Source organism: Balaenoptera borealis (genome assembly GCF_965194805.1).
Source record: "Balaenoptera borealis genome assembly, chromosome: 6".
In the NCBI taxonomy this organism is placed as follows: domain Eukaryota; kingdom Metazoa; phylum Chordata; class Mammalia; order Artiodactyla; family Balaenopteridae; genus Balaenoptera; species Balaenoptera borealis.
In genome coordinates this window covers 34,377,877-34,401,978 of record NC_138863.1, presented here as the reverse complement: position 1 = coordinate 34,401,978, position 24,102 = coordinate 34,377,877, and the positions used below count along the sequence as shown (strand labels likewise).

The window sequence follows — 24,102 nt, the reverse complement described above, 5'->3', positions numbered from 1 at the left end:
TGACAAACCATAATGGAAAAGAATATTAAAAAAAGAATGTATATTATGTATTACTGAATCACTTTGCTGTACAGCAGAAATTAACACAACATTGTAAATCAACTATACTTCAATTTTTTAAAAATTAAAGTAAAATAAAAACAAAGATAAATGCCTAATAATCTTACTGTCCTTCCTACCAAATATTTTACACATATATATTTTCCCTCATATTTAAACACCATATTTCTGAGGTATACGTGGACTTTTCCACTGATAATATTATAAGTACATCTTGATGTCTTTATTTTTTCTTCTACAGCATGGATTTTTAAACCTGTAAGGCATCTAATGATATGAATGGGCAAGAATTTATCTAACCAGTCTCTGATTACATTTAGGATGATCTTAAAATGCAAATCTTCATGTATAACTCTGATTATTTTATTAGAATAATTTCCTAGAAATAGGATTACTGAGACAAAAGGAATAAAGATTTTTAAGGCTTTTGTTACATATTCAATAGCATTTTCTGACAGTACAAAAAAAATTCCAATCCAAGGCCAGGATGACGTGAGTTTGGATATAACATGATGGGCTCCTGTACTCTATGGCCAGTTCACCTCACTCGTTTCATTATCTTTGCAATAGCCTAACAATGCTTTCTAAATTATTTTTGCATCATATTAAGATGGACACTTAGTAGGGAAAGTGCTGGCAAGGCTTCTTTTCTGACCCAGCTTTTTCCAGAACACATTGTGGTATAATATTGTCTTTGTTTAGGTCACACATCTCTTTGATCGTAGTGCCTGGGAAGCACTATTACCTGCTCTACATTTTATACCATTAACAATGGGCCACCTCTAGGTTCTGGCTCTATAGGAACAGGGACCAAGAGGCACTTCATTTTTTATGGGCCCTGGGTTTACTGCATGCACTCATGAGCTAGAAACTTTGTTAGAGTAATATTTTAAGGAGAATAGTCATTGTTGTATTTTTCTCATCCTAAAGTAGTAAAAGTAACACTTATTCCTTAGAGAACTTTTAAAAGAAAAATAAAAATCACTTAGAAAAAAATCACTTGGAAAAACTTAGAAGTAATTTTGGGGTCAAATTTGGTGGGTTTTTTCCCATTTTATTCACATATTCATATATATATACATATATAATGTGTGTGCATATACATATGCCGTATATATAAATTCGAATATAAATTTGAATATATTGATTTATATTGCATACAAGGTGGAAGAGAGGGATGGGAATGGAATGGCCTCCAGAATTTTTCTTTTATTTTCAATTATATAATAATAATAAATCCATATAAATATATTTGTATTATATGATATATAAGTATATCTAATATTTTTATAATAAATGTGTGCCCCAAAGTATTTTGATATAAATAAATTTTTATATTATGATGTGTGTTTATAACATACAACCATATAAACATAAAAATATTTTTCTCGTCTCATTTACTGCAATCCTCTGAAGAAATTGCTATTATCATCCTCATTTTACCACTGTGAAAAATCAGTTCAGAAATAAGCTAGTGAGAGGCGTCAGGCCCAGGTTTGAGCATCTCACTCAAGGGTCTCGATGACAGACCCTGCAAATATTTAGAATTTATTCTGATTCCAGTTGGAAGCCAGTGAAGGAATTGAATGAAGAAAGACACATAATCAAAATATTTTTAAACATTATGAATTACTTAAAATTTTAAAAAGAAACCCCCAAAACACAGAAACAAGAATTCTTAACAAGTCTACGAAAGCAAAGAGAGGGTCAGAACCTTACAAACCAAGCCGGTACATGCTGGAGCCTGGATTTAGACCTCATCCCAGAGTCCCAAATTAGCACTGCCTTTTGTGCCACAATTAAATTGCAAATAAATCTCATCTATCACAAACAATCCTTCTAGCGACGTTCTAGCAACACCTTAGCTCTTTTGGTGATATGGAAAACTACCTCAAAGCTGGAGAAAATAAACCCAAAATTTGCATTACTCTTCTGAGACAAAAATCCGTTACCTCGTTCAAAGCTTGAGAGTACTGGAAAGCCGCTCTCAGGCCCAAACCCCTAAGCAATAGGGTGACTACTCTCTCCAGTCCAGGATGACCACCCCAAACTGGGGTTCCCCCAGAACCTGTCAGATGTCCACCCTGCACACAAACACTCTCCGCTGCAGGGTCCCAGCCAGGGCCATCACACAGCCCAGGAAAGGTGTTCAAATCGCGATAAAACTTAGAGCCAACCAAACTGAAGAAATTCATAACTCCACCTATAAATGCTTAACCCCACAAGTACTGATTATCAGTCTATGCTTGCCATTATATTATTCCCTGTACTGTCTTGTACCCTTTTAATTTCTCAAAAATAAATAAATAAATAAATAATTGAGTTCTTAGCACTGTTTCTGTTTACGTGCGTGTCTGTTTATGTGTATGTGTGTGTTTATACTGGTGGTCTGAGTGTCGGCAGATTGATAAGCTATAGCAGCAAAGTCAGTTGAGAGTTGAGTTTTGGTTTCTATTCTTTGACAACTTGGCATAAGGATGAGGCCTCTGTACAGATAACTGAACTTGGAGTATTTTCCCCTAAAAATCAGGGATGCATCAACCGAAGCTGGAGGGGCCTGGAGATCTGGGACCCGTGGGCCCTCACTATGGCCCTGGGAAGCACTGCTAACTCTCCTGGTTTCCGCATCTACACTCATATACAAGGATCACCCCATGAGCCCCGAGGCCACCAGATCCCACCCTCAGTAGCCTAGAAAATTCTAGAATCAAAAACCTTCCTCTCTACAAGCCCATCCAACCTTACCAGAGGCAAGTCCCAGAACCCTCACAGCGGCAGCCGCTTCACAGGCCTCTCTCTCCTGGCACATCTAAGAAAAGAATGAAGTCAAATGAAGAACCAACAGCACAGCTCACTTACTTCCTGTTTTCGAAACTCCTGAGTCACTAGTGAGGTAGGCTGGCCTCCAGGCAGCACCCCCATCTAGATCTCTAAGAGGAAGCCTGTGGAAGAGGAGGCAGGTGCCGGGAGGGGACCCTGGCCACCTGAGCTTTGGCTCTGGCTGTGTGACTTTGGACGGGTCAGTTTCTCTTCGGGGCCTCCTTACCACATTCCAACAGGAGAAAGTTTGAACTGGATGATAGCTAAGAACCCTTTCTTTTCATATTGCAGGAATTTACAGATTTTTAGGGGCTCATTATGAAGACTTTAATGGTTTCATTCAATAATATTCATTGAGCACTCCTGAGTGGTCTTGAGATCTGTAAACTGCAGGCCCCTCACCACAGCTCTCAGAGGGTCTACTGACCCTCACAGAAACTCTCTTGGTTTCCCCATCTACACTCACATACACGATCACCTCCGTGAGCCCGAGGCCACAAGACCCCACCCTCAGTAGCCCAGAAAACTCTAGAATCATAGTCCTTCCTCCCAAAAGGCCCAATCGAGCTCACCAAAAAGACAAATCTTGGGGCCCTTACCATGAACTGGGCCCTGGAGATAGAACAGAGAACAAAGTACACATTAGCCCTGCCTTTTTGCTCTCAATCAGTTGAAATGTTTTCTGCTGATAAAACTAGAGAGAGAGAAAAAAAAAAAAAAATCAAACACCTCTCTTCTTTGAAACTGCCTTTTTTCTTTCCCCAAATGGAATATTAGCTTTCAGAGGGCGGAGCTCACGACTGAGAGGATTAATGGGATGTCTGAAAGTGCCCCTCCACCTGCAGAGGGCTAGGGAAGGGTGCCGTGGTCCTATCGTGCCCTTTGCTACCCCGACTCTGCCCCAAGAACTCTGAGAGCACAGTAACAGAATGAAATCCTGTTAGTGGCTAAATCCTAGCCCAGGAGGTGCTCCCTGACTCTTTCTTGCGGCCTCCTGAGCATACACTCAGCTTTCATCCCGCCGTTTTATAGCTAGTTTCTGTCCGAGGCTGTGAGCTTCACAAAGGCAGAGACCGAATATTTCATGCCCGTTCTTAGGATGTGCCACAGGAGTAGCAATATCTAGAACATACAAAGGTTTCCTGCAAATCAACGAGGAAAAGAAACCCTGGAGAAGGACAATGGATATGGACACAGGGTTCCTTGACAGGGATACTCAGATGGCCAAAGTGTACGAATGACACTCAGACTCATGAGTAAGCTGGGAAGTGCCAAAATAAAGCAAGGAGCGCCCTACTTTGTACCTATCAGAAGGGCAAAGGTTTGCAAGCTGGATCAGGCTAAAGATTGGTGGGCAAGTTCTTCTATAGTCCTTATATAGGATTGAGAGACTGTCCATCATGGAATAATAAGTAGCGGTTACAAAGTGGGACCTGGCAAATTACATACAACTTAAAGTACAGTGCTTACTTGAAAAACAAAAAAAGTCAGAAACGGAACAAGCAGAATACAAGACAAATAATACTGATACGTGATAATAATTGCTAACACTTACTGGGTACTTAGTAGTGCCAGTCACTGTTCTAAGTGGCTCATGCTGTTATTATCAACTTAAATCTTCACAACCACCTCATGAGGGAGTGTTAAACCCATTTAATGATGAGGAAACAGAGGTACAGAGAAATTACTTTCTTGTTCCTGATCGCACAGTTTAAAAAGTAGCGTACACACACAAAACACGGACACATTTTGCAAAGATACAGAACAATTCAAGGATATGTATCAAAAGATTTAGAGGGTCATCTTTGGGAGGGTAGGAGATAGGGTGGGAGTGGGGAAATCAAAGAAAGTACCTAGAACAGAGCAGGGTAGAGGGGCCTGTAGGCCTTAGAGACCAAAGGCTACAGGGAATAGGGATCTGACAGGGTGATTAACTTAACCCTCTGCCCCAGGCCAAACGGAAAATAATATAAACATAAGTAGGTAAATAAAGTCTTGTAGAATTTCCAAAGTAATCCAGCAGGAGAGAGACAGTGTGTCTGTATTTGAGGCAGCAGAGGAACTGGAGATTCCTCAGAGTTAAAAAAGTAGCAAAGTCAGTGGTTGTGGTTCAGAGAGAAACCCAGTCCAAGATCCGGGGCCCTAGCAGGACCCAGAGGTGACTCCATTCCGCAGGTCTGATCTGCCCCTTGAGTGGGCAACGTGGTATCCAGAAGCCACTTCTGCACCAGACACTCACCTGCTCCACCCTGGCAACATCAGAGTCACCAAGCTCCCGATGCCAAGACCCCTAGACTGCCTAACTTCACACGTTCCAATTACTGAGGCGGGTTCTTACAACCGGAGAAAAATCCCTGGAAACGAGGCAAGGGGGAGGGGGAGGAAGGAGGTGGGGCTGGAAAGGCCTCCAGGAAGAAGTTTTCTTTTACTTTCGATCACTCAACCAGGCTTTTCTGCCTGTCCCTGCAGACTCACTTCCTGTTTCTCTCCTCTCCACATTCAGAATTTACTAGCGAATTCAGCAGGGCTTTGAAACATCGCGAGATAAAAGAAAGAGAACCTGTGAAACCATTGCCCTCCGGCAGAAGGGCAAAATCTGGTCTTCAGTAAGAGAGAAAGAAAATTCCTGAACAGAGAGAACTAGAGAATAAAACTGACTTTGAAAACTGGAAAACAGAGGTGACTCACTCGAACAGAAAATGTTTCTTATTTAAAGGAACCGATACCCAATTTCCAAACATTCAGAAGTGGGAGATGACAGACGATTCATCAATATGCAAACTAAAAACCAGGAAGCTGTATACTCACTACGTTTAGTGTATATAAGGCCTATGATTTTTAAAGACAGATTTGAGACTGTCCGTGGCAAGTAAAAATGCCATTCTTCCTTGAAAGGGGTCTGGGGAAAGGAATTATTCCTCTATTCTGTGGCCCAAATCTCAGCACTGAAGCCATGGACCAGCCCCCCATATCATCTGGCAAGAGCTCTTCTTGGGTCGAAGCAGATCTCTTGCTGAGTTGTGGGGACATCCTGCACAAAAAGGGATGTGGGTCTGGCCCAGCCCTAAGCAAGGGTAACAGTCCCTGGCCAGTGCCGTGCCTTAGTGACCGGTACCTGTCCAGTGCCGAGCCTGGAGTGGTGGTAATGCGGAGATCTGTCCCCCAGGACCCTGAGCCCCCAAACCTCCCCAGCTTTTCTTCATCTTCCATCCCCTTCTCACCCTCTGCCTCCGTTTCCTGTTTGAATTTTTTTAAAGGTTTTCTGCCTTTTTGTTTTTACACCTTGTACATTTTATAACAAAAACACCAAAAATAATACAATACCTATGTGTTGTACCTTTACATCAATTATCTCTAACTCTCACAGCAAAGTAGAGGATTGTTCTCCCATGTCATGGATGAGGAAACAGAGACTCAAATGAATACCCAAATTCGAACTCAGTCCTGTTGGACCAAAAACAAGGATTTTCCCACCATAACATACTATCTCCCCTTCCCCAACATTTAGGATTTGAAATGAACCATGTGGATGGAAGAGCAGTAAATTTAAACTAAGATAATGACCTATGCACAGAGGTCACAAGGTCACCTATGAAAAAGGAGTCCGCCTAATGGCACCTGCTAATATTTAATAAACATTTTGTGTGTGCAAGGCACAGCCACCCAAACTGGCTCATTTCACCTTCTGAACAATTCTCAGAAGTGGGTGCTCCCATTTGAGTGACAAAACTGAGGTTTGGAGAGGCGAAAGACTTGGACAAGTACCTTCAGCTAGTGAGTGGCAGAATGAGTTTTGTGTGCCTCTCTAAGACCCTGAGAGGTTAATCAGTGTCTGAGCATTAATACACACCCATGGTTCTCAACTTGACTGATCTGAGGGTTAACTGAGGAGGTTTAAAAAAAATACCAGTCTTCAGGCCCCAGCTTTGGAATTCCTACCTGAGCAGAATTACAGGAGGTAAAACAGACTGAGCACTTAAAGGAGTGCCTGGACTTTTGACAGTTCTCAGTAAATATTCACTACCACTGTGTTACATAAGCTCACAATATCTGTAAGATGGCTACGAATTATTAGACACGTTGTACAGATGAGGAAACTAAGTTCAGTGTCAGTCAGCTGACAAACTGCACGGCCAACACAGGATCCCAAGATTGTCTCACTTGAGAGTTTACGTCCATCCCCCAGCCCCCAGCCTGGCAGAAATGGATGAGCCACCGCAGGCATCCAGGGGGCCATACTCAGGAGGAATGGGGGAGTCTCAGGGCTTTGATGTGTCATTTGTAAGGTATTGATCCTAGGCTCTCCCAGTCTTAGATCTTTTTAAAAAGGAAGATGAATAATCAACAAGTGAATTGTGAACCTGAAGTTGGTTAAATTCCTTTTGTGATCTTCTAGGATCAATATTAATTTACTTGCTCTAACCAGTTTCTTGCCTCCATCTTGAGCTGTCCGTCTGCGTGATTATTTACATCGAAATGAATAATGTACCTGGTCTTTAGTCCTGGGGAAGCTGGAAAACCTGGAGGTGCTTCAGTTCAGCAGGACATGGGGGAGCTGGCTCCTGCCCAGTGCAGGGTGAGGACAGCCTGGTTTGACTTAACTGCCGGGAGGTTTCCACCCTCCTGAATCTCAGCTCCCACCTGACGGCCTGCTCCAGAGACTCATGTCTGCTAATCTGCTAAAAGCAGATTTGGATCTGTACATTTCCCTGAGAAAGCCAAGAATGACTAAACCTCCTTTCAACTGGCTGGAGCACACCAGTCCCATTGATCTGGACTTGAACCACAGGACATTAGTCAAGGACAAATCAAGGACAAATACTGACAGTGAAACAAAAATCCCCTGAACAAGCATGCTCTTTTGTTGGTTACTTCTCTTTTAAGTTGTATACAACTGACCCATAGGCCAGGTGGCCACAGGCCAGGTGGTCTGGTATGTGCATTCTATTGGGCCCCTCTTCCCCCTTCCTCAAGCTGGCCTTGGCTCTGGCCTTAGACCCCTGAAGGGAATGGTGAGGGAAAGAAAAGGAGACTGCATTCCAATCCATCTATTTCATCCCCTCCCGGCCACGTGGGAAGAGACTCAGCCAATTCTCTAAAAGTTTTTAACAGCTAGGTTTTTAAGTCTTTGATTTTTGTTTTGGTATTGAGATGACTAGACAGTCATGAGCAGGTAGAAGAAGAGCTTACATCACTGACCCGAAGTGTATATTCTGCAATTTGCTGGGTGCCAGTACTTGCCCCCTCTACTTCCACAAAAGATACTACTGCACACAAGAACCCATCCCACTGATCTAGAAAGGAAGAAATTGAGGTAATTGTTGGGCTGTGATGCAATATTCATGTCATCAACTTAGCTTTTTAAATATTTTCTTGGAGGTCTGAGCACAGTCAAGGTGAAAGTCCTCCAAGTCCCAGCTACACTCTATGCCCACCCCCAGGAACCATTTCTTGGGAATAATTTCTCAGTACCTCAAACCCTAAGGACAAATGTCAAGAGCCATTAAATTTTTTTTTAATTATTATGGTAAAATATACATAACATAAAATTTACCATTCTAACCATATTTAAGTGTACATTTCAGTGGCATTAAGTACATTCACATTGTTGTGGTACCATCCCTATCATCCAAGAGCCACCGTTTTTTTAAATTGAAATATAGTTGGTTTACAATATTATGTTAGTTTCTGGTGTACAGCAAAGTGATTCATATATATATATACTTTTTAATATCCTTTTCCATTATGGTTTATCACAGGATATTGAATATAGTTCCCTGTGCTATACAGTAGGACCTTGTTGTTTATTTTATATACAGTATAGTTTGTAGCACGATGCAGTTTTAGTGTTCTCCCTACTTTATCTCATTTATCTCATTGGTGAGCACATTTTTTAGTCTAAAGCAGGCAGGGCAGGTGTTACAAAGACATTTAGAACACCAAAGGCCAGAAAGGTGAAGTGACTGAGCTGGGACTACCCAGCTACTGTATCTGCATGCAGCACTAGTGACTCCTTCTTTTAAAAAAAATCAAAAGATGGGAGGATTATTCCCTGAAACACATATTTTTTCCCTTTTAAAAGAAGTCACTCCTCGGGACTTCCCTGGTGGCATGGTGGTTAAGAATCCGCCTGCCAACACAGGGGACATGGGTTAGAGCCCTGGTCCAGGAAGATCCCACATGTCGCAGAGCAGCTAAGCCCATGCGCCACAACTACTGAGCCTGTGCTCTAGAGCCCGCGAGCCACAACTACTGAGCCCACGTGCCACAACTACTGAAACCCACGCACCTAGAGCCCGTGCTCCGCAACAAGAGAAGCCACCGCAATGAGAAGCCCGTGCACTGCAGAGTAGCCCCCGATCGCTGCAACTAGAGAAAGCCCACATGCAGCAACGAAGACCCAACGCAGCCAAAAATAAATAAATAAATAAATAAATTTATTTTAAAAAAAAGAAGAAGAAGAAGTCACTCCTCATTTTCTGCAAGGGAAATTCATTTCATCTTTTCTCGGTACAAAAAGGATTTCAAGAATGTCTATGGTAGTAACAGTTAAACACTTTCATTTTAAAAATTGGGTAATGATTTTTTTCCTCAAAGCTATTACTAAAAATAATTGCAATACACCCGTTCTCAGTAGTAGCACAGCTAGCATGCAGATACAGGTAAGCCCAGGTGAGATGGCCAAGTGGCAAAATGTGTTTTTGGGGTCTTCCCTGGATAGGACATTGTTTCTTCCCCCAGAAGTGTCCTCCCAGGCTCACTTGGATTCCTATCTACTCCAGCTTTCAACAGACCCTGAAACAAAATGATGTAGTAGGAGGGTTAGTGCAATTTCTTATTTATCTTTCTTGTGATAGTCTACACAAAAGGAAAAGCAAACATATATTTGCATTGACTTTAATTTTTGCACTAATTATTTGTATATTTGTATAAACATTGTGTGCATGTGTGTGTATTCTATCATTTTTTCATCTAACTCTATCTTGTATCTCTTTCTACATTAGTACTTATGAACGGCCTCTGTCCTCTTTATTACTGCTCAGTGCTTCTAAGCTAGAGTTTAACACTGCTTGGGACAATGTGCATTTTAGCCAGTGTCTCTGCAAACCCACTGGGGTTCCTCAGAACAAGTTGAAGAGAAAAAAATGGCATGTTGTACCTGAGGCTGACCCTGGGAGCCATGCTGTCTGATTCACTCACAGGAAGGGGCAGTTGGCCAGGGAGCAAAAGGGCCAGGTTTTAGGACTGGGTCTCCGGTTATAAATGCTCCAAATCAGACTTTCTCTTTTTCTTTTTTTGTTTTTTTCCTCTCTAAAGGTATTCAGAAAGAGATTAAGCTAAAGAGCCCAGATAATAGTCATTCCAATGAACACCTTAGAGGTGTTGATAAAATCTATATTCATTCATGATTAAACAAACATTGATTAAGTGCCCAGTGATTGTTTATGTTTCACAAAATGAAAAGAAAAGGTCATGGGTAGACACAAAAGCTAGGTTATCAAGTTAACTTTTTTGTGCTTTACAACATTATGATACAAACTTCCAGTTTCTGAGAGAATGAGTCATCCCGCATCTGACACAACATATTGTAGAGGCTCCGAATATGCCTAAAGATTATTTTGAGATGGAGGCAAATGAGAATCAGCAGATACAGAAAGAAGCCTTTTGTAGCATCCCTTATCTGACTAAAAGTAGTAGATTCTGAGAAATGAAGTCTGCCATGAATCCCTCTCCCAGGGAAGATTTATGGCCATGAAGAAGAAAGTCTGCACCAAGATGGACCTGCATGAACAAATGTAGTTTGCCCAATGTATTTACCTTCCCAAAGTTTATCACTCTCGGAAGCCTAAACCCTTTATTACCTTTGTCTTGTCACTTCTCTGCATATTTATTGTTCTTTGCTAAGATGCTATATAAGCCCAAGTTCTAACCACCCTTTTGAGTTCCGAATCCCTGAGGTTTCTCCGGCTTGATGTGCTTTGCATGCATAATAAACTGTTTTTCTCTTGTTCATCTGGCTTTTGTCAGTATAATTTGCAGGGTCTGAGGCAAAGAGCTTAGGAGGGTACAGAGAAAAAGGTTTTCCTCCTCTACAGAGTCAAGAGTCATCCCAGTGACAGAGCAGAGAGGCATGGTCTCCTTCTTGTTTCTCACTCTCTTTTGTGCAAGGATGATGAATGAAATTTTCCTGGTGGCTCAGAATTTCAGCTAAATCTCAACAGTTAAGGACGACTGTATCCCTATATACTAAAGAGAAAATGCTGACCGCATTCTGGTGGGAGTAATAAAAGACAGTGTATTAATCATGTCTTTTATTTTGTACTTTCAATGCTTCGACATCTTGAGGCCTTGCTCATCCTAGAGAGACTGCCCCTCCCCAGGTGTTTCATTCCCAGAAAGACCACACACCAGGCCGGCCAGCGAGGCTTTCAAATGCAGATCAACCAATGCAGAGTCCCTACCCCCAACCACCTCCTTCATCAAGATTTTACACTCTGCGACACTATTCCCCTGCAATCTAGAGACATGTACCAGAAAACTAGGGGCAGACACTATTCCCCTGCAATCTAGAGACATGTACCAGAAAACTAGGGGCACCCCTTACATCCCAGAGCCCATTGAAATGAGGCAGACTAACCCAACCTAAGCCTGATTGCCCTGCCTCAACAATTCCTTCCCACGGAAACCACGATGAAGGCTCTTGCCCACATTTCCCCTTCATATCATCTGCCTCCTGACCAACTGATGCTTTCCCATGTGGTCCTGCATGGTGTGCCCCTTCTCCTGGGATCTGTAAGTATAAACTTCCTCAAGACAGTCATTTCCATGTCTGCATATCTCACCATACCTGATTAAAGCAAATCCCAGGTACCCTTACAACTGATATCCACACTGGTTTTTTTTGACACTTTCCACCCCATCCTGTATAGTCTACAGGAGCAGAAGATGGAGTTCCTTCAGAGAGAGAATCAGGGCAGAAGGAGAACTGAAATTTAGGTGAGACTGGATCCAGTGGCAGAGGAATGGACTTATGCTTGTCTACAGAGTCCTAGTGAGGAGGGAAAAGAGAAAATATACCTATTGCAACGTTATGGGGTGGGGCGGAGTCTTGTGGAACTAAACCCTTAATCTGTGAGATCTGATGCTATCTCCAGGTACGTAGTTTCAGAACTGAGTTAAATTCCTGGTCAGTGTCCTCAGAGAATTGAGTTAATTGCTTGGTGGTGTGAGAAGAAAATACACAGCAGAATTAGGGAACACCCTCACTTCTCACACCAACTGCAACTTCAAGAGGTTCCCAAAAACACCCTGAGGTGTGATAATTGAAGGCTATTAAACTCATAGTTATGATTTATTACAGGGAAAAGATACAGATTAAAATGAGTCCAGCAGGTACATGTAAAAGTATGAAATTAGAACACTCCCTGACACCATGCACAAAAATAAACTCAAAATGGATTAAAGACCTAAGTGTAAGGCCAGACACTATCAAACTCTTAGAGGAAAACATAGGCAGAACACTCTATGACATAAATCACAGCAAGATCCTTTTTGACCCAGCTCCTAGAGAAATGGAAATAAAAACACAAATAAACAAATGGGACCTAATGAAACTTAAAAGCTTTTGCACAGCAAAGGAAACCATAAACAAGATCAAAAGAAACCCTCAGAATGGGAGAAAATATTTGCAAATGAAGCAACTGACAAAGGATTAATCTCCAAGATTTACAAGCAGCTCATGCAGCTCAATAACAAAAAAACAAACAACCCAATACAAAAATGGGCAGAAGACCTAAATAGACATTTCTCCAAAGAAGATATACAGACTGCCAACAGACACATGAAAGAATGCTCAACATCATTAATCATTAGAGAAATGCAAATCAAAACTACAATGAGATATCATCTCACACCGGTCAGAATGGCCATCATCAAAAAATCTAGAAACAATAAATGCTGGAGAGGGTGTGGAGAAAAGGGAACCCTCTTGCACTGTTGATGGGAATGTAAATTGATACAGCCACTATGGAGAACAGTATGGAGGTTCCTTAAAAAACTAAAAATAGAACTACCATACGACCCAGCCATCCCACTACTGGGCATATACCCTGAGAAAACCATAATTCAAAAAGAGTCATGTACCAAAATGTTCATTGCAGCTCTATTTACAATAGCCAGGACATGGAAGCAACCTAAGTGTCCATCATCAGATGAATGGATAAAGAAGATGTGGCACATATATACAATGGAATATTACTCAGCCATAAAAAGAAACGAAATGGAGGTATTTGTAATGAGGTGGATGGAGTTAGAGTCTGTCATACAGAGTGAAGTAAGTCAGAAAGAGAAAAACAAATACAGTATGCTAACACATATATATGGAATCTAAGGAGAAAAAAAAAAAAGGTCAGGAAGAACCTAGTGGCAAGATGGGAATAAAGACACAGACCTACTAGAGAATGGACTTGAGGATATGGGGAGGGGGAGGGGTGAGATGTGACAGGGTGAGAGAGTGGCATGGACATATATACACTACCAAACGTAAAATAGATAGCTAGTGGGAAGCAGCCGCATAGCACAGGGAGATCAGCTTGGTGCTTTGTGACCACCTAGAGGGGTGGGATGGGGAGGGTGGGAGGGAGGGAGATGCAAGAGGGAAGAGATATGGGAACATATGTATATGTATAACTGATTCACTTTGTTATAAAGCAGAAACTAACACACCATTGTAAAGCAATTATACTTCAATAAAGATGTTTAAAAAAAAAAAAAATGAGTCCAGGATTCCATAGCTGAGCTTCCAGTTGTCTTCTCCGCATGGAGTCATGGGAAGCATTAACCCCTCCCAGCACTGAGGTGTGATGATACACACTAAGTACTGCCACTGAGGAAATCTCATCGGAGCCTTGGTGTCCAGTCTTTATTGGGGTTCTGTGGCCAACTGCCTGCATGCTGACCTCAGTCTCTAGCCCCTGTGGAGGTTGAGCTGATACCCTGTGACAGAAATCCCTCAACATAAATCACATTTTAAAACTTCCTGGGGAATTCCCTGGCAGTCCAGTGGTTAGGACTTGATGCTTTCACTGCCTGGTGCTTTCAATCCCTGGTTGGGGGACTAAGATCCCACAAGCTGCCCAGTGCAGCCCCAAAACCAACAAACTTTCTGGCATAGTCCAAAGCCCCCAGGTAAACAAAGACATTCTTATCAGGCACAACATTTCAAGGTCATAGAGATTACCTCCCAGAGACCAAGGACAAAGGTCAGACCTCTCTTTGAGCAAAGTTCAAGTCTTCATTACATACCTAAATAGATTGGAGTGCTTGAAAGAAGATGAGACTTGTATCTCACTGCCTAGCTGGAGGCTTAATGAACTGCAGAAGCTCAGAGGACCATTATAGTGAGTCCATAGAAGCGGAATGCTTTGAGAAAGTTCTTGGGAGACCCTCACTTGCAATCTCTGGTACTGGGGGCAATGTGAACATGGAAATTGTGCCTGCATCACACTTGGAACATGAAGGTAAGAAAATTGTTGATGTCACCACTGCTCAGCAAAGAGAAGCCAGAACGGAAACAAGATACGAGTCAGGATTTTCTTATGGGACAAAATGGATAAATGAGAAGGCTGCCTGGCTCTAAACCTCTTGATTGGAGCCCACCCAGAAGATCTGCTTTCCAGGGCCTTGATAATGTGGTGTTCACCCCTGGGGCTAGGATCTTGATTGTGATGGGCAGGATTCTATACTAATTCTCAAAAACTCCACTGTAACTGTGCTGGGGAAAGTTGGAATTCCCCACATATCTGGGTGGATGTGTCAGGACTTGGATGCCTCCCATGGCAGTAGGCACCAACTGCCAAGGGAGATCTGCAGCTGAGCAGAAAGATCTTTTCTTCTTTACCTCCTACCCTGTGCCTCTCTGGGGGAAGCAGAAGACATGGAGTGGGTAAAGAGAAATGACAAAGAAGAAAAAACAGTCCCCTCCTCAACTGATGTTTCCCTAGCTAAGATTCATTCCTGAGCTGAGGGTAATGGGATCCTTTGACTTCAGTTGAGATGGAAACTTTTAAATATCTGAACTAAATTTTTAACAGGTGAAATGAGTCATAATATTATAGCCTTCTTATAACCAAAAGAGCTGAAAGCTGTGGGATCTGCCCAATGTCTAGTCAGGCCATCACAGAAGATTTCTCACACCATCATTGAAAATAGTGATAGGGAAAAAAAATAAGTGCACTTTCTATTGGTAGGCCAATGAGTTCAGCCCAAACAATAAAATAAATACTAGTTCATTTTGGGTTTTTGGTGTTATTATTATTTTTTTAAGCACCATTTTATCTACCACCTTGGTCTCCTTTAAAGAAATTGAATCAATAATTAATAATTTGCTAAAAAAGAAAGCACCAAGCCCAGACAGGTTCACTGTCAAATTCTACCAGACACTTAAGGAAGAAACCAATTACATCAATTCTCATGATCTCTTCCAGATGTAGAAGCAGAGAGACTACTTCTTAACTCATTTTATGAGGTCAGTATTACCCTAATAGCAAAACCAGACAAAAGCATTACAACAAAGTAAAACTATAGACTGATATCTCTCATGAACATAGAATGCAAAAATCTTGAACAAAATATTAGCAAATTGAATCAACATTGTATAAAGATTTCTACACCAAGACCAGCAGAGATTTATTCTAGGTGTGCAAGCTGGTTCACCATTTGAAAATCAATTAATGTAAGCCATCATATCAATAAGATTTTTAAAAATTGTGTGATTATATCAATAAGTGCAGAAATAGCATTTGACAAAATCCACCACCCATTTATGACCAAAATTTTTAGCATGTTAAGAATAGGGGGAACTTCCTCAGCCTGATAAAGAACATCTACAAAAAATCTACAGTTGACCTCATACTTAATAATGAGAAACTAGATGATTTCCCCCTAAGATAGGAACAAGGCAAGGATATTCCCTCTCACAACTCCTTTTTGACATCATACTGGAAGTCCTAGTTAATGCAATAAGATAATAAAAGGTACACAGATTTGAAAGGAAAAAATAAAACCATCTTTGTTCACAGATGACATGATTGTCTGTGAAGAAAACCTCAGAGATACTCCTGGAACTAGTAAGCAATTATACTAAGGTTGTAGGATAGAGGTTACTATACAAACATTCACCACTTTCTGATACACCTGCGAAGAATAATTGGAATTTGAAATTTAAAATATACACTATTCAAGGGAGATGCAAGAGGGAGGAGATACGGAGATATATGTATATGTATAGCTGATTCACTTTGTTATAAAGCAGAAACTAACACACCATTGTAAAGCAATTATACTCCAATAAAGATGTTAACAAATATATATATATACACTATTCACATTAGCACCAAAAAATGAAACACATAGGTATAAATCTAAAAAAATATATATATATATACATATATACAAATATATATATGTATGTGTACACACACACTAGATTATATGAGAAAACAATAAGACTCTGATGAGAGAAATCAAAGATCTAAATAAATGGAGAGGTATCCCATGTTCATGAATAGAAAGACTCAATATTGTTAAGATGTCAGTTCTTCCTAACTTGATCTGTGGATTCAATGCAAAATCCCAATCAAAATCCCAACAAGATACATTGTGGATCTTTACAAACTGATTCTAAAGTTTGTACAGAAAGGCAAAAGACCTAGAATAGTCAGCACAAAACTGAAGAAGAAGAACAAAGTTGGAAGGCTTTGAGAGTTACTATAAACTTCAAGACTTACTCTAAAGCTACAGTAGACAGTGTGTTATTGGTGAAAGAATTGACCAGTGGAACAGAATAAAGGGCCCAGAAATAGAGCCACACAAATATAGACAACTTGATCATTGACAGAGAAGCAAAGACGATCAAATGGAAAAAGGATAGTCTTTTCATCAAATGGAAACTGGCACAAAAGACATCCACATTAAAAAATAAAAGAAAAAAAAACTAGATTCTGACCTTACACATTTCACAAAAAATAACTCAAAATGGATCTTAGATATAAATGTAAAACACAAATTTTTAAAACTTTTAGGAGGTAACATAGAAAAAAACCTGGATGACCTTGGGCTTGGTGATGAATTTTTAGATAGAACAACAAAAGCATAATCAATGAAAGAAATAATTGACAAGCTGGACTTTATTAAAATTAAAAACTTCTGTTCTTCAAAAGAGAATGAAGAGCTGGAGGATAATCCACCCAATTATAAGGTGGGCAAAAGATTTGAAAAGACACCTCACCAAAAAAGATATACAGATGGCAAATAAGCATATGAAAAGATGTTCAACATTGTACGTCATTAGGGAATTGCAAATTAAAACAACAATGAGACACCAATATGTACCTTCTAGAATCAATAAAACAAAACACTGACAACACCAGATACTAGCAAGAGTGTGTAGCAACAGGAACTCTCATTCATTGCTGGTGGGAATGAAAAATGGTACAAACACTTTGGAAGAGAGTTTGATAATTTTTCCTAAAATTAAACATATTCTTGCCATAAACCCAGCAATTATTCTCATAGGTATGTGCCCAAAGGAGTTGAAAACTTATGTCCACACACACACAAAAACTGCATATGAATGTTTATAGCAAATTTATTCATAATTCATAATTGCCAAAACTTGGAAGCAACCAAGATATCCTTCAGTAGGTGAATGAATAAACAAACTGTGGTACATCCATACCATGGAATATTATTCAGCAATAAAAAGGAATGAGTTATCAAGCCATGAAAAGACGTGGAGGAAACGTAAGTGCATAAGTGAAAGAGCCCAGTCTGAAAAGACTATGTACTGTATGATTCCAACAATATGACATTCTGGAAAAGGTAAAACTAGAGAGACAGTAAAAAGATCAGTGGTTGCCAGAGATTAGGGGAAGGGTGAATAGATGGAGCACAGGGGACTTTTAGGACACTCAAACGATTCTATATGACACTGTAATGGTGGATACGTGACATTTTGCATTTGGCAAAACCACTAAAATATGTACAACCTGAAGAGTGAACCCTAAAGTAAACTATAGATTTAGTTAGTAACAATAATGTACCAGTATTGGTTCATTAATTGTAACAAATGTACCACACTAATGCAAAATGCTAATAATAGAGGAAAGACAGGGTAGACAGCAGAAGCAAGAAGAACTACAATCCTGCAGCCTGTGGAACAAAAACCACTTTCACAGAAATATAGACAAGATGAAAACGCAGAGGGCTATATACCAGATGAAGGAACAAGATAAAACCCCAGAAAAACAACTAAATGAAGTGGAGAGAGGTAATTTTCCAAAAGAAGAATTCAGAATAATGAGAGTGAAAATGATCCAGGACCTCGGAAAAAGAATGGAGGCAAAGATCGAGAAGATGCAAGAAATGTTTAACAAAGACCTAGAAGAATTAAAGAACAAACAAACAGAGATGAACAATACAATAACTGAAATGAAAAATACACTAGAAGGAATCAGTAGCAGAATAACTGAGGCAGAAGAACGGATAAGTGACCTGGAAGACAGAATGGTGGAATTCACTGCCACGGAACAGAATAAAGAAAAAAGAATGAAAACAAATGAAGACAGCCTAAGAGACCTCTGGGACAACATAAAATGCAGCAACATTCGTATTATAGGGGTCCCAGAAGGAGAAGAGAGAGAGAAAGGACCAGAGAAAATATTTGAAGAGATTATAGTTGAAAACTTCCCTAACATGGGAAAGGAAATAGCCACCCAAGTCCAGGAAGTGCAGAGAGTCCCATACAGGATAAACCCAAGGAGAAACACGCTGAGACACATAGTAATCAAAGTGGCAAAAATTAAAGACAAAGAAAAATTATTGAAAGCAACAAGGGAAAAATGACAAATAACATAAAAGGGAACTCCCATAAGGTTAACAGCTGATTCCTCGGCAGAAACTCTACAAGCTAGAAGGGAGTGGCATGACATATTTAAAGTGATGAAAGGGAAGAACTTACAACCAAGATTACTCTATCCAGCAAGGAACTCATTCAGATTCATTGGAGAAATCAAAAGCTTTACAGACAAACAAAAGGTAAGAGAATTCAGCACCACCAAACCAGCTCTACAACAAATGCTAAAGGAACTTCTCTAAGTGGGAAACACAAGAGAAGAAAAGCACCTACAAAATCAAACCCAAAACAATTAAGAAAATGGTAATAGGAACATACATATCGATAATTACCTTAAACGTGAATGGATTAAATGCTCCAACCAAAACACACAGGCTCACTGAATGGATACAAAAACAAGACCCATATATATGCTGTCTACAAGAGACCCACTTCAGACCTAGGGACACATAAACACTGAAAGTGTGGGGATGGAAAAACATATTCCATGCAAATGGAAATCAAAAGGAAGCTGGAGTAGCAGTACTCATATCAGATAAAATTGACTTTAAAATAAAGAATGTTACAAGAGACAAGGAAGGACACTACATAATGATCAAGGGATCAATCCAGGAAGAAGATATAACCATTATAAATATATATACACCCAACATAGGAGCACCTCAATACATAAGGCAACTGCTAATAGCTATAAAAGAGGAAATCGACAGTAATACAATAATAGTGGGGTACTTTAACACCTCACTTACAACAATGGACAGATCATCCAAACAGAAAATTAATAAGGAAACATAAGCTTTAAATGAGACAATAGACCAGATAGATTTAGTTGATATTTATAGGACATTCCATCCAGAAACAGCAGATTATACTTTCTTCTCAAGTGCGCATGGAACATTCTCCAGGACAGATCACATCTTGGGTCACAAATCAAGCCTCAGTAACTTTAAGAAAATTGAAATCATATCATGCATCTTTTCTGACCAGAACGCTATGAGATTAGAACTCAATTACAGGGAAAAAAACGTAAAAAACACAAACACATGGAGGCTAAACAATACATTACTAAATAACCAAGAGATCACTGAAGAAATCAAAGACGAAATCAAAAAATACCTAGAGACAAATGACAATGAAAACACGAAGATCCAAAACCTATGGGATGCAGCAAAAGCAGTTCTAAGAGGGAAGTTTATAGCAATACAATCATACCTCAAGAAACAACAAACATCTCAAATAAACAATCTAACCTTACACCTAAAGGAACTAGAGAAAGAAGAACAAACAAAACCCAAAGTTAGCAGAAGGAAAGAAATCATAAAGATCAGAGCAGAAATAAATGAAATAGAAACAAAGAAAACAATAGCAAAGATCAATAAAACTAAAAACTGGTTCTTTGAGAAGATAAACAAAATTGATAAACCATTAGCCAGACTCATCAAGAAAAAGATGGAGAGAACTCACATCAATAAAATTAGAAATGAAAAAGGAGAAGGTAAAACGGACACCGCAGAAATACAAAGCATCATAAGAGACTACTACAAGCAACTCTATGTCAATAAAATGGACAACCTGGAAGAAATGGGCAAATTCTTAGAAAGGTATAACCTTCCAACACTGAACCAGGAAGAAATAGAAAATATGAACAGACCAATCACCAGTAATGAAATTGAAACTGTGATTTAAAATCTTCCAACAAACAAAAGTCCAGGACCAGATAGCTTCACAGGTGAATTCTATAAAATATTTAGAGAAGAGCTAACACCCATCCTTCTCAAACTCTTCCAAAAAATTGCAGAGAAAGGAATACTGCCAAACTCATTCTATGAGGCCACCATCACCCTGATGCCAAAATCAAAGATACTACAAAAAAAATAAAAAATTACAGACCAATATCACTGATGAATATAAATGCAAAAATCCTCAACAAAATACTAGCAAACAGAATCCAACAACACATTAAAAGGATCATACACCATGATCAAGTGGGATTTATCATAGGGATGCAAGGATTCTTCAATATATGCAAATCAATCAATGTGATACACCATATTAACAAATTGAAGAAGAAAAACCATATGGTCCTCTCAATAGATGCAGAAAAAGCTTTTGACAAATTTAACACCCATTTATGATAAAAACTCTCCAGAAAGTGGGCATAGAGGGAACCTACCTCAACATAATAAAGGCCATATATGAAAAACCCACAGCAAACATCATTCTCAATGATGAAAAACTGAAAGCATTTCCTCTAAGATCAGGAAAAAAACAAGGATGTCCACTCTCACCACTATTATTCAAAATAGTTTTGGAAGTCCTAGCCACGGCAATCAGAGAAGTAAAAGAAATAAAAGGAATACAAATTGGAAAAGAAGAAGTAAAACTGTCACTGCAGATGACATGATACTATACATAGAGAATCCTAAAGATGCCATCAGAGAACTACTAGAGCTAATCAATGAATCTGGTAAAGTTGCAGGATACAAAATTAAGGCACAGAAATCTCTTGCATTCCTATACACTAATGATGAAAAATCTGAAAGAGAAATTAAGGAAACACTCCCATTTACCATTGCAACAAAAAGAATAAAATACCTAGGAATAAACCTACCTAGGGAGACAAAAGACCTGTATGCAGAAAACTATAAGACACTGATGAAAGAAATTAAAGATGAGACAAACAGATGGAGAGATATACTATGTTTTTGGATTGGAAGGATCAATATTGTGAAAATGACTATACTACCCAAAGCAATCTACAGATTCAATGCAATCCCTATCAAATTACCAATGGCATTTTTTACAGAACTAGAACAAAAAATCTTAAAATTTGTATAGAGACACAAAAGATCCTGAATAGACAAAGCGGTCTTGAGGGAAAAAAACAGAGCTGGAGGAATCAGACTCCCTGACTTCAGACTATACTACAAAGCTACAGTAATCAAGACAATATGGTACTGGCACAAAAACAGAAATACAGATCAATGGAACAGGATAGAAACCCCAGAGATAAACCCACACACCTATGGTCAACTAATCTATAACAAAGGAGGCAAGGATATACAAAGGAGAAAAGAAAGTCTCTTCAATAAGTGGTGCTGGGAAAACTGGACAGCTACATGTAAAAGAATGAAATTAGAACACTCCCTAACACCATACACAAAAATAAACTCAAAATGGATTAGAGACCTAAATGTAAGACCAGACACTATAAAACTCTTACAGGAAAGCATAGGAAGAACACTCTCTGACATAAATCACAGCAAGATCTTTTTTGATCCACCTCCTAGAGTAATGGAAGTAAAACCAAAAATAAACAAATGGGACCTAATGAAACGTAAAAGCTTTTGCACAGCAAAGGAAACCACAAACCAGACGAAAAGACAACCCTCAGAATGGGAGAAAATATTTGCAAACGAATCAATGGACAAAGGATTAATCTCCAAAATATATAAACAGCTCATTCAGCTCAATATTAAAAAACAAAAACAAAAAAACCCAATCCAAAAATGGGCAGAAGACCTAAACAGACATTTCTCCAGAGAAAACATACAGATGGCCAAGAAGCACCTGAAAAGCTGCTCAACATCACTAATTATTAGAGAAATGCAAATCAAAACTACAATGAGGTATCACCTCACACTAGTTAGAATGGGCATCATCAGAAAATCTACAAACAACAAATGCTGGAGAGGGTGTGGAGAAAAGGGAACCCTCTTGCACTGTTGGTGGGAATGTAAATTGATACAGCCAGTATGGAGAACAGTATGGAGGTTCCTTAAAAAAACTAAAAATAGAATTACCATATGATCCAGCAATCTGACTACTGGGCATACACCCAGAGAAAACCATAATTCAAAAAGACACATGCACCCCAATGTTCATTGCAGCACTATTTACAATAGCCAGGACATGGAAGCAACATAAATTCCCATCGATAGACGAATGGATAAAGAAGATGGGGCACATATATACAATGGAATATTACTCAGCCATAAAAAGGAACGAAATTGGGTCAATTGTAGAGACGTGGATGGATCTAGAGACTGTCAGAGTGAAGTAAGTCAGAAAGAGAAAAACAAATATCCTATCTTAACTCATATATATGGCACCTAGAAAAATGGTACAGATGAACCGGTTTGCAGGGCAGAAATTGAGACACAGATGTAGAGAACAAACGTATGGACACCAAGGGGGGGAAGTGGTGGGGGAGGGTGGTGATGGTGGGATGAACTGGGAGATTGGGATTGACATGTATACACTAATATGTATAAAATGGATAACTAATAAGAACCTGCTGTATAAAAAAATAAATAAAATAAAATTCAAAAATTAAAAATGTAATAATAGAGGAAAAGGTGTGGAGAGAGGAAGGATGGTGGGGAGGCATATGGGAACTCTGTACTTTCTGCTCAGTTTTTCCAGTTTTTCTAAAGCTATTCTAAAAAATAAAGTCTATTACTTTAAAAAAAGTCTCACTCATATAAGATCACTGATTAATAGATAAAGATGCCACTGCAATGAAGTGAAGAAAGAATGGTGTTTATATAAATAATGACAGATCAGTTGGATAGCCATAGAAAAATGAATCTTTATCTCCTACCTACAGAAAATTCAAATCTAGAGGATCATAAATCTAAATATGAAAAGCAAAGCAACAATGCTTTTATAACAAACCCTAAGAGAATGTCTTCATGATGGACTCTTAAATAGGACACCAAAAGTGCTAACCATAAGGGGAAAAAAAGGGTCAGCTGGACTGTTTCAGAATTAAGAGTTTCTGTTCAGAAGAGGATGCCATTAAGAGAGTAAAAAGGCAAGCAGGGAGCAGGAGAAGAAGTTATGATACGGAGCAATCTCTAAGATGTGCTGGTTAGTAAGAAGGGGTATTGCAGAACAGCATGACTAGAATGATAAACAGATGCACACAGGGCCACCGCTAGACATCATAATGGTGCCTCCTCTGCGTCCCAGCCCCTTCGATACTGTGGACCAACACCTCCAAAATGGAAATCCTTCAAATGATTTTCTGAAGGAAAATTTGCATCTTGTTTTGAAATGAGTATTAACTGAAAGACACACTCAGGCAGAAAACCTAAACTGATGATTTTGCCACTTGGGATCGTCCGTCACGGGCCACTTCTGTCAGCCGCGTCCCCACCAGATCTGGTTGGATATTCATTCAGCAGACAAGCTGGTTACACACCAGAGTCCCTTACGCAGGACCTTCATACAACTCGGCAACTTCCCCATGATTTTCTTGCCCTACATTTCCTATTATATTGTTCTGGATATTTTTCTTTGTCTTG

The 24,102-nt window shown here is 39.5% G+C and overlaps 1 protein-coding gene across 5 annotated transcripts in view; it reads right to left on the bottom strand.

Annotated features, from left to right (window-relative positions):
- CASP8 (caspase 8) overlaps positions 1–24,102 on the bottom strand; it is a 54,332-nt gene that overhangs the window by 25,405 nt on the left and 4,825 nt on the right. For 2 of the 5 annotated variants that reach the window (XM_082397380.1, XM_082397384.1), the window contains exons 1-2: positions 5,120–11,353; positions 2,806–2,869 (exon numbers count right to left, since the gene is read on the bottom strand). The exons of 1 other annotated variant lie outside the window; for it this stretch is intronic. The gene's annotated coding sequence lies outside the window, so the exon portion shown is untranslated. Of the gene's footprint in view, positions 1–2,805; positions 2,870–5,119; positions 11,356–24,102 lie in introns of those variants that run through there. 2 more of the 5 variants (XM_082397382.1, XM_082397381.1) reach the window with 2 other exon arrangements.